This window comes from Prunus mume, linkage group LG2 (genome assembly GCF_029339155.1).
Source record: "Prunus mume cultivar Tortuosa linkage group LG2, ASM2933915v1, whole genome shotgun sequence".
NCBI classification, from domain to species: domain Eukaryota; kingdom Viridiplantae; phylum Streptophyta; class Magnoliopsida; order Rosales; family Rosaceae; genus Prunus; species Prunus mume.
In genome coordinates, this window is record NC_142699.1 from 45,363,265 (window position 1) to 45,376,066 (window position 12,802).

The 12,802-nt window shown below is 38.3% G+C and overlaps 1 pseudogene; it reads left to right on the forward strand.

Moving 5' to 3' along the window:
- Positions 1–8,572: 8,572 nt before the first annotated feature.
- Positions 8,573–12,802, forward strand: part of LOC148920523 (uncharacterized) — a 36,039-nt pseudogene continuing 31,809 nt past the window's right edge.

The window sequence follows — 12,802 nt, forward strand, 5'->3', positions numbered from 1 at the left end:
AACATTCACACGACGTGAATAATAAGATACCATCGTCTATATAAGATTCCAAACCCTTCTTTCTTTGTCTTTGTATTTTATCAAATTAGGAAAAACAAAAACCATGGTTCAGAGAAATCAAACTGGCAATCAAACATTCACAGACAAAGAAAGAAGGGTTTGGAATCTTATATAGACGATGGTATCTTAATATAACGTCATGGTATTAACATTCCCACGGCGTGAATAATAAGATACCGTCGTCTATATAAGATTCCAAACCCTTCTTTCTTTGTCTTTGTATTTTATCAAATTAGGAAAAACAAAAACCATGGTTCAGAGAAATCAAACCTAAAATCAAACAAGCAAATAAAAACACAACGGTCATTTTAAAAACAACTTAGATCAATTTTAAGACGACGCTAGGACGACTGACGAACCGTCGTGGTCTACATATTTAACCACGTAAATAAGAAGCTACCGTCGTCTTATTTAGTTGAAGTAGTTGTGTTCAGAGTTGGAAACTTTCCCTCTTTGTCTGTATATTTTATCAAACTTGGAAAGAATTAAAATGATTTTGGCCAGAAAAAAGGTAAAAAGATTTTCAAAACAAAACTGTATGAGCATGCAAAACAACAGCAAAAATAGTGAGAAATGAAAGCTTACCTTTTGCGTGCAATGAAAGCTTTCTCTCGGAGTTTGGTGTTTAAGTTCAGAGACGACGACGAAGACGAGAGGAAGACGATGAAATACACTAACAGTGCTCTGACAAGGAAAAAAGACGAAAAGTTTTCTCTCGGAGATTGAAATTTTTTCTCGAGTTTGGAACAGTGCAAGTGTAAGTCGTAGACGAAAAGCTGAATATATATACAAACCGTTTCATAAAAATAAGACGACGGTTTACAGAGAACGACAACGTATAAATAAAAAACTACGATGGTAATTTGAACTTATGACGTGGTAAATAAATACGACAGTAGTGTTGTAGGTACCGTCTTAGTAAACTCCAAAATAAAAGTCGATAACTTAATCTCTCGCGTCATGGTACAAGGATTTAACACGTCGTTTTTTTGTAATATACCGACATGGATTATTTAAAATATACGACGTATATTAAATAATAACCGACGTTGATGTTTACAATTAAACGGCGGTTTGTGTGTAAAGACCGCTGTGGATTTTAAAGATTTATTGTATAAATTTGACACTTTCTTTCAGTTTTAGTTTTCGTTTAGGGTTCCAAGTTCTTCTGGAGGCTCGTCTTCCTTTCTCACAGACACTCTCTCTCACATCTCAAAGACAATAATTTGGATGTCTTTCTCAAAGAGAAATGGAGCTTACTCTCCAACAAATCTGTATCCACAAGAAGAAGCTTGTCATCTAGTCTTCTACTTCCGTCAAAAGAGATGCAAGCCTGGCCTCCACTAGCTGTTGAAGGAAAGTTGAAGATCAGATGTGCCTGGTATTTTAGCTACTACATCAATAATACTACGTACAATTTTTGCAGTTTTGCAGTTAAAGAAAGGCCTCAACTGGGTGAGAAGGTTACGAAGATCCTCTGCTCGATTTTCTTGTCTAAGAAGATCCATCAAATTTGTGATAGCCTGTTCCTTTATCCGTAGAGCTTCAGAAGAAGAAGATGAGTTTTCAAGAATGCGATAAAGAATAGAAATGGCTTCAGATGACCTCTAAAGCCTGAGCAATCGAATCAGTAGTTGCTGGGAGATATGATGAAGACATTGTCAATGCTTTGAACTATCCAAGTCCTGCAGAAAGAGAACAAACCAAACTATTAAAATCAAATAATAAAATTGAAACAACGACAGTTTTTTGTTCTACCGCCTTTTTTGGTCGTCTTTTTTGTTGTCGTAGTATATTAAAGTAAGATGGCGGTAGGTTTATAATTACCGACGTAGATTATTTTCGTTAAACGTCGTAAGTGTAATATAAACCGACCTGGATTTTATTTTTAATTATAAATAGAGTTTTTTTCCGAGTTCTTTCGAGCTTTAGTTTTCAATTCTGTGGATTATAAATAGAGTTTTTTTTCCCGAGTAAATTTAAATGAAGGAAATTAAAAGGACATGAAATTAATGTTCTAGAATTTGTAAAGTTTCTTGTTTGGGTGGACTGATTTAAATCAAATCACGAATATAAAAACAACGGACGGTTTTTGTTCTACCGTCGTCTTTTTGAGTAAATAATAAGATGGCGGTAGGTTTATAATTTCCGACATCTTTAATTTCTACATCGAGTTACTTAATTGATTGCTGTCGTTAGTTTTTGCTCTAAGAGTAAGGGGACGCATAATATATTTGTTTTGGAACGTGGATTCTTTTTGTTAAAACGTCGTTAGGTGTAATATAACCGACGTGGATTTGATTTTTTTAATTATAAATAGAGTTTTCTTTCACAAGTTCTTTCAGTTTTAGTTTTCAATTAGGGTTTCAACTTCTTTTGGCCCTTTTCTCTGTCTCACCTCACCTTTTAGGAGGCAATTGTTTGGATGTTGGTGTGTGTGTATGTTTGTGTATCTGATTCACAAACATACACACATCTATTTTCAAAAAATTGTCTCTGATTGCAAATCTATAGATGCCGTCGTGAAATTTTAGGAGGCAATTGTTTGGATGACACACAAACGCTGAAACGACCCGACCAAATTCCACTTTGAAATCCGGGCCAATCCGTTTTAAATTGACACCCCTTTGGTATCCGGGATCGTAAATGACCAAAATGCCCTAGAAGCGATAACACAAACTCCTGGGTCTATCTGGTAGTGCATGGGCTTAGCGTAATCAGTAGGAGGTCTGCCATTACCCTTTACGAGGATCAAGCCACGTAGTTCTTTCACCCGCCTGCCCGACTGTAATTGGTTCAACCTATCCGTAAACATACTCTAGGGTTGACGTTTTTGATGTCATGTCATACTGACTCGTTTTACGATCCGCCAAATACTATCACGATCCTCTGGAATTACCTAGATCAATCATACGAAAATTATTACGATCCAGATTGCAAAACTAGTGAACGATCGCACACTAGGCGAGATCGTTCGGGTTCAAGCGGTATCCAAATTAAGATCCGCGAATCCTATGCGCTCGTGAGGACTAGGGATCACTCTAGAACTGCGGCGTGGTCCCCACCTGCTGCCCACGCGCGCCCGCCTTGGCTGGCGTCGCGTGGTACACTAAAGCGATAACGCCTGGCGGAAAATCTCAACATCTCGGTTCAAGACTCCTATCCTAGGTAAAAACCCTATTTGGAACCACTTTTGGTCAAGAAAAGTGGCGGAAATGGCAGTCAAACAAAGGACGGTGGCTCAGCCGGCTGAAACCTAACTCGTAAATCAGAGCTATCTACGCTGGAAATTTCTGAAATCCTACCCAACCAGCAGCTAGAGCACGAAAAATAGCTAGAAAACCATACCTCACTCGTCTGAAGCGATGGCGGAGGAGGAGCGAGCTCACAAATTCCGTCAAAAGTCCAAACCACCCTGTTTCGTGGCGGTTTCCGGCTACCACGACGGCAGATCGAGGCTGAGATGGGCTGGGACTGGAAGAGCAAAGTGTGGTGGTTCTAACGTGACCGGTCTTGCCTGAATCGGTGACCGGAGGTGGGAGAAATCGCCCCGGGAAGTTGGCTGGTCGAGCTCGAAACCCAGAAATTTCTGGGTTTATATAAACTGAAGTTTGAAATATTTACGGTTATGCCACTGAACTTCTTTTGATCGTAACTCCTTCGTTACAACTCCGATTTGAGCCCGTTACATGTCTACGAACTCGTTTCGTCGCGCTCTACGCAATGGTACAACTAAAATCCCCAAATTCTTTCCCGGTCAAGGCAACTTTTAAACTAATAAAATATTCTAGGGGTATTTTTGTCTTTTTCTCAAATAAATTAATAATTAAATATTAATTTTAGGTTTGGGTTATTACAAACGCACACACATCATCAACTTCCAAAAAATTGTCTCTCATGATGGCAAATGCTGGGCTCTTGCCGTCATCAAATTTTAGAGCAATTTTTGGATGTTAATGTGTATGTGCGTTTGTGTATCTCAAAGACATAAATACACATACATCATTAACCTCTAAAATATTGTCTTTCTGGTAAGATTATGATGAGAGAACGAGTTTCATCAAAGTAGATTTAAATGTTGGGATCTCAGAAAAATCGATTATGTGGGTGGTTTTCTATATAAACCGTCGTGGTTATTTCAATTCTTGTCATTAAGTTGATCTACCGACATAGGATAACAAAATCCAAGAAATAAATTGTTAAAAAAAGAGATTTTCTATTTAAACCCCACACTTCTCTTAGTTCACCCCATGTTCTAAGTTCACCCCAACTTTTAATTTAAATTTTCACAATTTCTAAGAAAACCCCACTATCTTCCCAAACTACCCTTAAATACACCCCAAACTGAAAAAATAAGAACTAAAAGAGATTTTCTATTTAAACACCACAATTTTCTTTGTTCCCTGCAAAAAAAAAAAAAAAAAACACAAACAAATGAAACCCCAAGTCCTAAATTTAATACTTTCTAGAGAAAGAGACAACTTTACCTCTCTCCAAGACTGGAAATTCAAAAACTTGGGTATTGGAGTTGGAGAGAGAGAGAGAGTTTGTAGCAGGAAGTTGTAAGGAGGTTTCTAAAACTTAATATAAAGAGTGGTGGGGTGTGTGTATAGATGTGCTAGGGTTAATTATCAAGTTGGATGACCTTTTTTGTCTTTTTACACAATAAAAGAGAAGTACGGGGTTTAAATAGAAAATCTGAAAAAAATTCTTATAAAGACGACGGTTTAAATATAAGGTACGACATATAAAGTGAATAAATATGACGATAAATTTTATAATACGTCGTGAAATGAAAAACCCCAACGTGGTGAGAGTTAAAGATACCATCATAGAACTATACTAGGAAGACGTCGATATATTTATCTTTGTCGTAGTTGTACATTAATTTAATACGTCGGTATTTTGTATTATCTGCCGTGGATTTATTTGTAATTATCTCACGCCTTATCGAAAACTTGGTCATGTTAATTTCTGAGTAAGCGATGACTTGACATCGTCGTCTTTACTTTCTCGTCGGTCTATTCATACCTTCTACAGTTCTTTGTTGGATTTTACTACTACTGTGGAAATCTATTTCAATAAGGCGTCGGTTTTAAATTAGGTGTGTCTTTTAGAAACAACCATTGGAATCTCCATTTTTTAAGTGTTTAAAATGTTATTACACGGCGGTTTTATAGAACAAGTCGTCTTTAAAACAACAGACGGTTTTCCTTAGACCGTCGTTTTTATTATGGCCGTCTTTGTCACTTTTGTAGCAGTAAATTGAGAGCACAGAGATGAGTCGAGCAATATAGCAATCTTGAGAGAGAGAAAATCGTAGATCCTTCGCCTCCCAATACCTACACCAAAAAAAAGCATGAGATCCAGAAACATAAATACATAAATAAAACAAACAAAAAAGTAGAAGATTGAAGAAAGATGAAAACACATCAGAAACATTAACACCAAATCAAAAACACCCAAACATCGAAAGCTTAGAGATTTTTATACATTAGATTGAAGCCCAGAGAAGCAGTGAGATCCAAGAGACAACAAGACAGTTGAAGAGAGAAAAACACAGTAAGATTAGAGAAATTACTCAATAAATTGAAACCCTAATTGAAATTTCCCAAAACATTGAAACCCTAACTTAAATAATCTCACAGGACGACCTGTTTAGAAGAGGACGCCATTGTAGAAGAGGATGGCGATGCAAAAGGTTAAAACCCAGCGAAGGGACTTCATAGCTCTCTCGGAGATGAGAAGGATGCCTATGGCTCTCCCTTTCTTCGAATGCCTTATGTTATTTTTGTTGTGGCCAAACTTAGAGTGTCCAGATGAAGGAAAGAGAAGGAGATGGAGGAGATCCAAAAACATTGTGATTTTTTTTTTCCCAGGAGATAGAAGCTGAAAAATGGCGAGAAGTTTGGGAGGGATTGAAAAAAAATACGAGGGTGAAGGGCCAAGTTCGCAATGGAAGTTTGAAAAAAGGAGAGGGAGCGTGAAATTTTTTTGCTAGAGCGTTGATTATACTTTTAGCGTCAGTGCTTGCCAAAAAAAAAAAGCCCCCCACTTTACCCAAAAAAAAAAAAAAAAAAGCTTTAGGCATTAGTCGTTAGAACAGACAATGCTAAATTGGTATTAAGACATCGCTAACAAAAATAAAATATTTGTGTTGAAGTCTTTTTACCTTTTAGCATCATAATTTATAAAAGCGATACCTAATGTAGTCATAGCATCGGTTTTTGATTTACTGATGCCAATGTAGTGTTGCTAAAGCCAAATGGCCCAAGATGTAAGTGATATTTGAAGATGATGGTTTGATATTCACATGTTCTTATGTCATTTGAATAACCTCAAACACATATATATGTGAACATTTGCTTGTAGGTGGCAACAACTAGGGGTGGTACAAGTAGAGGGAGAATTAGAGGCTTAGGAAGATCATCATCTCAACCTCAACCTCTTACATTACCTTCAAATATCTAAGGAAGTGCACCAATTGGACCAAATCAAATGGCCCAACTTGTAAGTGATAGTTGAATATGGTTTCATACTCACATTTTCTTATATCATTTGAATAACCTGAATCACTTTTCTGTCAAATTTTGCTTCTTGGTTGTATCAACTAGGGGTGGTAAAGGGAGAGTGTAACATCCCAGTCCTAAATAAAATTTTAATTATTAATTTATTCAGGTAAAAGACTGTTTTGCCCTTGGAATATTTTATTAGTATAAAAGTTGACTTTTGATTGGGAAGGAATTTGGGATTGATTTAGGTCTTTGTTGTGTGTAGAGCACGGCAAAAAGTCCGTAGACACGTAGTAGACTCAAATCGAGTTGTAATGAAGAAGTGATGATCAAAAAAAGTTTAATGGCATAGCACCGTAAATATCTTGAAGTTCAGTTTTTTTTAAACCCAAAATTTCTGCGTGCGAGGCGTTCGACGGCCGACTTGAGAGGTGGTGCACTCCAATTCAAGCAAGCCGTGTCAGCGAACCACCTCACTTCCCTCTTCGGTCCCAGCCATCTCGGCCTCGACTGTCATCTATCAGTAAAACCATACAAAAAAGGTTTGGATAGTTTTTTTGACGGAATTTCACGGAGAGCTCTCAGACCCCTCTGGCCATCGTTTCATGCGAGTGAGGTATGATTTCTCACCTATTTTTCAGGATCTAGCTGATGGTTGGGTAGGAATTTCTCAATTTTGAGCATAGGTAGTTCGATTTTGAATTCGATTTCAGTCGGTTTTGGGACCGCGATTTCGGCCACTTCCAGCCACTTTTTGGGGTAGGTCCAAGAACTAAAATGGTTCCAAATAGGGTGTTTTACCTAGGGTAGGAAGTCGGGTTTCCGCGTTTTGAAGATTTCCATTGCCGGAATTTGATCATGCCACCCACGCGCTGCGGCGCGTGTGGCGGCTGCGGGCAGCCTGTGGGCAGCTCAGTGAAGTCACTTTCAGAACCTAAAATGATCTCTTGTCCTCACGAGCGCATAGGAATTTGCGGATATTAATTCGGACAACGTTTGGACCCCGAACGGGTCTCGCATATGCAGATTTCCGGGTTCAATACGTTTGAACCGTTGGATAGCAGTCAATTTCTTGTAGGTTGAGCTATGTAATTCCAAGATTGTGTAGGATTCAATGGATTGTGAATCGGAGTCCCGGATACTCCGAAAAGGCCAACCCTAGAGCTAGGTTTACAGTAACCATCCGATCGTGCGATCGTGAGTTGTCCGACTGTCCGATCGAGACCAGACTCTCAGGACATAAGTCCTAGGCATGTTAGAACCTCTAGGAACTCTCGGAGCAGAATTTTGACGTTGTGGATCCCATGGGGTCCCGAGTTGACTTTTTGGACTTATCGCTTTTTGAGTCCTGAGGCACTTCTAGACTGTTCTAATCAGTGGAAAAGCTTACATAGGCTTGAGAATGACCTTGGGCTCAATGCAAGAACTTCTAGAGCCTGTATGACTTGGATTAAATAATGAGGATGAGCTCAATAGAATATCTTTAGGCTTTTTATACGCTGCCGGTGCGTATGAGTGTTCAATTGGTTTATTTATGGTCTTAATTTCTTGATTTAGTGAATTCATGATGAGTATTTAATTATCTGTTGATTTATCACATGCTTATATATTCAGATGGTTAATTATGTTGTAAGATTATTATTATAAATTTGAATGATGTGCTAATCAAAGATCAATATGGCTAGCAAACTAGCTAAGTATTTGATACATATATTCAGTAGTTGAAAAGGAATAATGATCGCTTTTGGTTTTTTATCATATTTTGGTATATATATATATATATATATATATGGATATATATTTTAAGTTTAGTTGAGAACTAATTTATTGAAAGTTTATATAAATGACGGGTTATGGTTTTCAAACCCACCACGAGGGTACCCCCAGTTGCCTTGAGACAGTTTGTTATTTTGATAATGCCCCACGAAGTTTCGTGGGACGCTGAATCGGGTGGCAGCCACTTATGCTTCTGATTGAAGTGTTGTTCCTAGACCGCTACCATGGATCAGCCGTCACTTGCCCCCGGTCCGCCGCTTGCCGCCGGGCTGACTTTATTCACCGAGACCGCCAGGGGAATTGACAGAATATCAGGAATTGACGGAAATAAAGGGGGGTATGCCTAGGTGGAGATAATTTAAGTTCTGGGATTTAAACTAAATTGAGGATTTTATATAGTTATCATTATTGTCTTAAGTGTCACATTTGTTTTACAAGTAATAGATGGAATTATATATATATATATATATATATCTATATGTTTATTTATGAACCTTACGTGAGTTTGATACAAGGGTATTCGGAGCTTGTCTATTTTATTTTAATCCATTTTGCTTTAATTTATCTTATTTTATTTTATTTAAGTGGTTTGCCCTTATCTTTTTATTATTGGATATAGTAGTAAATAACTTAAGTTTTTCTAGCATATTTTGCTCTACTAGTCTTAGAGATATCCGATGTGATGATGCGGACATCTCTGACAAACCTTTTAAGGTTTACCAAAGAAGGAAGAAGTGATCAGCCAATCCAACATTATCATTATGGTTGGGGTGAAATCTTAGTTTCCAGATTTCAATAGGAAAACTATTTTTTTTCCAGATTCCAGATTTCACTAGGATTTCTAGATTTTCCAGATTTTACTAAGTTTTAGTTTTTCCAGTTTTTAGTAGGATTTGATTTAAGTTTCCTAGTTTGTTTGGATTGGTTCCTTTGTGGATTAGGATTCCTTTTTAGTAAGGGATCTTTATCCTATTGTCTCTAGGTTTAGTTTGCTATAAATACTCTCTATGTAGTTCTTAAAATCGAGATTTGAGATAATAAGAAAAGTTTACTTTCCAGAGATTGGAGACTCCTTGGTGTGAAGCCAAACTCTTTTGGTGTGAAGCCAAGGCATCTTTTACCACTTATTTTCTGTTTTTCCATTGTTTTCGCTTCCGCTAAATTACCCAAATACTCAATACACCCTACATCAAATTTGGCATCAAAGCCTGGTTTTCGTTTTCCTTGGGTTCAAACTTTTCGAATATTTCTTGTCTTCACACTGTTTGTCAAGTGATGGCTCCAACTAAGCCTGGAAAGACAGATGAGCCAGAGATGGACTTTGAACGTCTTAATCAGATGATGGAAAACTTATCAAAGCAAGTGGCAGATTTAGACAGTAGATCCAGACTGCGGAACGTCGCTTCGCGCACTTAAAGCATCTAACCAACATGATGAAGCAAGTGTGAATGGAGAGAGAGGAATCATGATCAACAATGCCATGATAGAAGGAATGATCGAGACGAGAGACAATTTTCATCGTGGCTATGAGCAAGACCTCGATGAAAGGGTGATAGGATCGCTGAAAGTTGACGCCCTAATTTTGATGGAGCTAAACCAAAGCACTCCCCATGGTTGGCTACCATGGATCGCTTATTTTAAGTGGCATGACATGTCCAAGCTCAAGGGTGAGATTTGCTAAGATAAAATTGGTGGGTCAAGTCGATTGTTTTGGACCAATGTTGAAACACTGACTAGAGAGAGATGGTGAAGAACCAATCGCCCACTGGGGTGAGATGAAAGAAAGGTTGAAGCAGAAATATCTACCATTCTCCTATCAACAGAGTTTTTTGACTAGTGGCAAACTCTTCGTCAAGACGACATGCCAGTTGCTGAATATATTACAAAATTTGAGGAATTCATGCTGAGATATAAGGGAAGATCGAAGGATGACTCTTTCTCGTTTTAGATCAAGACTTCGTCCAGAGCTTCAAAGGGAATTAATTCCTCATACTGTGAATACCTTGGAGAGGGTTTTTCAGAAAGTAAAGAATTAGAGAAGTATTTGAAATCTGCCAACGTAGTCAATCGAGTGGATCCTTACAAATCTGATTTTCGTGCTGGTACACCTGGGACAAAGCCTAATGCAACGACTAAGGGTTTCACAATGACAAGTTCAGTTAGAATTGACAAAGGAAAAGGAGCACTAGTGGATACACGAAATGGTGGAACACAAAGATGTTACAAATGCCAAGGTTTTGGACACTTTGTTGTCCAATGCCCAACGAAGGAGACAACAAGAAGTCTGATCACAAACATTGACAAACAAAATGACGATCAAGACGATTTTTGAGGAAGATGCTTATGAACCCCAACAACCTGCTGAAGATTGTGGAAACGACTTTGAAGCCCCTCATCCAACATTATCAATAGTAGGGTGTACTTTGGTCAAATCCAAGGAAGGAAATCGAGATTGGCATAGAACTTCCATTTTCACACTTACATCAAGTCCGTGGGATAAAGATTGAAAGTGATCATAGATAATGGTAGTTGTATCAATGTTGTATCAACACTTACCGTCTCAAGCCTTGGCTCATCCACTCAAAAATCCTCGAACAATACAAAGTAGCATGGACTCCACAATACTCTTCAATCCTCGCATCCAGCGTGTCAAGTGCTATTCAATTTTCATCTTACAAGGATCATATTTGGTGTGATGTGGTGGCAATGGATGTGGGCCATATTCTCTTGGGAAGGCCATGGATATACAATCACAACGTGACCATCTTAGGTCGAGAAACATATGTTCATTCATCCACAAAGGAAGAAAGTCACGCTCAGCTTCACTTCAACCTAAGATTGTGAATAACCTACAGCAAGCAAGGAGGAAAAGAGTCAAGTATGCAAATCCAAAGCCTTGCACATCATTACATTAAAAGAATTTATTAAAGAAGTAGATGATGCTCTCATATATGTTCTAGCCATAAGGGAATCAGGGCGTTTCGCTAATATGGAAGTGCCTTCCAAGGTGAGACCGATTTTAGAAGAGTATCAGGATGTGTTCCCCGATCATCTCCCAAATGAACTTCCTCATCTCCGAGACATTCAACATGCGATTGATCTTGTTCCTGGGTCAACATTACCCAATTTACCTCACCATCGAATGAATCCCACGTAACATGCAAAGTTGATACAAGTTGATGAACTCTTGCTAAAGGATTTATTCGAGAGAGCCTTAGTCCTTGTGTCGTACCCGCTCTTCTCATACCCAAGAAAGATGTGCGGTGGAGAATGTGTATTGATACTTAGGCTATCAACAAGATTACAGTCAAATATCGGTTTCCAATACCAAGGCTCGATGACATGTTGGCATATGATGACCGGTGCCACTATCTTTTCCAAGATAGATTTGAAAAGTGGATATCATCAGATTCGTGTTCGGCCAGGAGATGAGTGGAAGACAGCCTTCAAAACAAAAGACAGCCTATATGAATGGTTAGTCATGCCTTTTGGACTAACCAATGCACCAAGCACTTTCATGAGAGTTATGACACAAGTTTTGAGGCCATTCATGGGTAAATTCTTGGTTGTTTATTTTGATGATATCTTAACAAGTCTGCACGGTTCTTCGAGCAGAGAAACAATTTGCTAACCTTAAGAAGTGTTCCTTCATGTCTAGTGAAGTTATCTTCTTGGGGTTTGTTGTATCGTTTGAAGGCATGAAAGCTGATCCGGAAAGGTAAAGGCCATTGATAGTTGGCCTGAACCAACAAATATCCACAAAGTGCGTAGTTTTCATGGATTGGCCACATTCTATCGTCGTTTTATTCATGGGTTTAGTTTAATCACTGCTCCTCTCACGGATTTGCATGAAGAAGGGAGAATTCCACTAGTCTAATGCTACTGCAAAAGCATTCAAAGAGATTAAGGCTAAAATGGTTGAGGCTCTAGTAATGTGTCTTCCAGATTTCTTAAAGCCTTTTGATGTAGCTTGTGACGCGTTAAGGGTAGGGATAGACGGAGTATTGAGTCAAGAAGGACATCCAGTGGCTTATTTCAGCGAGAAATTGAATGAAGCCAAGCAAAAATATTCTACCTATGACAGAGTTTTACGCAATTGTTCAAGCCTTGAGACATTGGAGACATTATTTGTTACCACAAGAATTTGTTTTATTTTCAGATCATGAGGCTCTGCGATAATTGGGTTCACAAAAGAAATTAAATTCCAGCCATGCAAAGTGGGTTGAGTTCCTTCAAGGGTACATGTTTGTGTTGAAACATAAAGCTAGTGTGGAGAATAAACCAGCAGATGCTCTCAGTCGTAAGGTTTCTCTTATAAGTACTATGAGTGTGGAAGTTAGCGGATTTGAAAGATTGAAAGAAGACTATTCGATATGTCCAGATTTTGGGAAGGTATATGCTGCACTTTCAGAAGACAAGTCCAGAAGTAATGAATTTGTTTTACAAGATGGTTT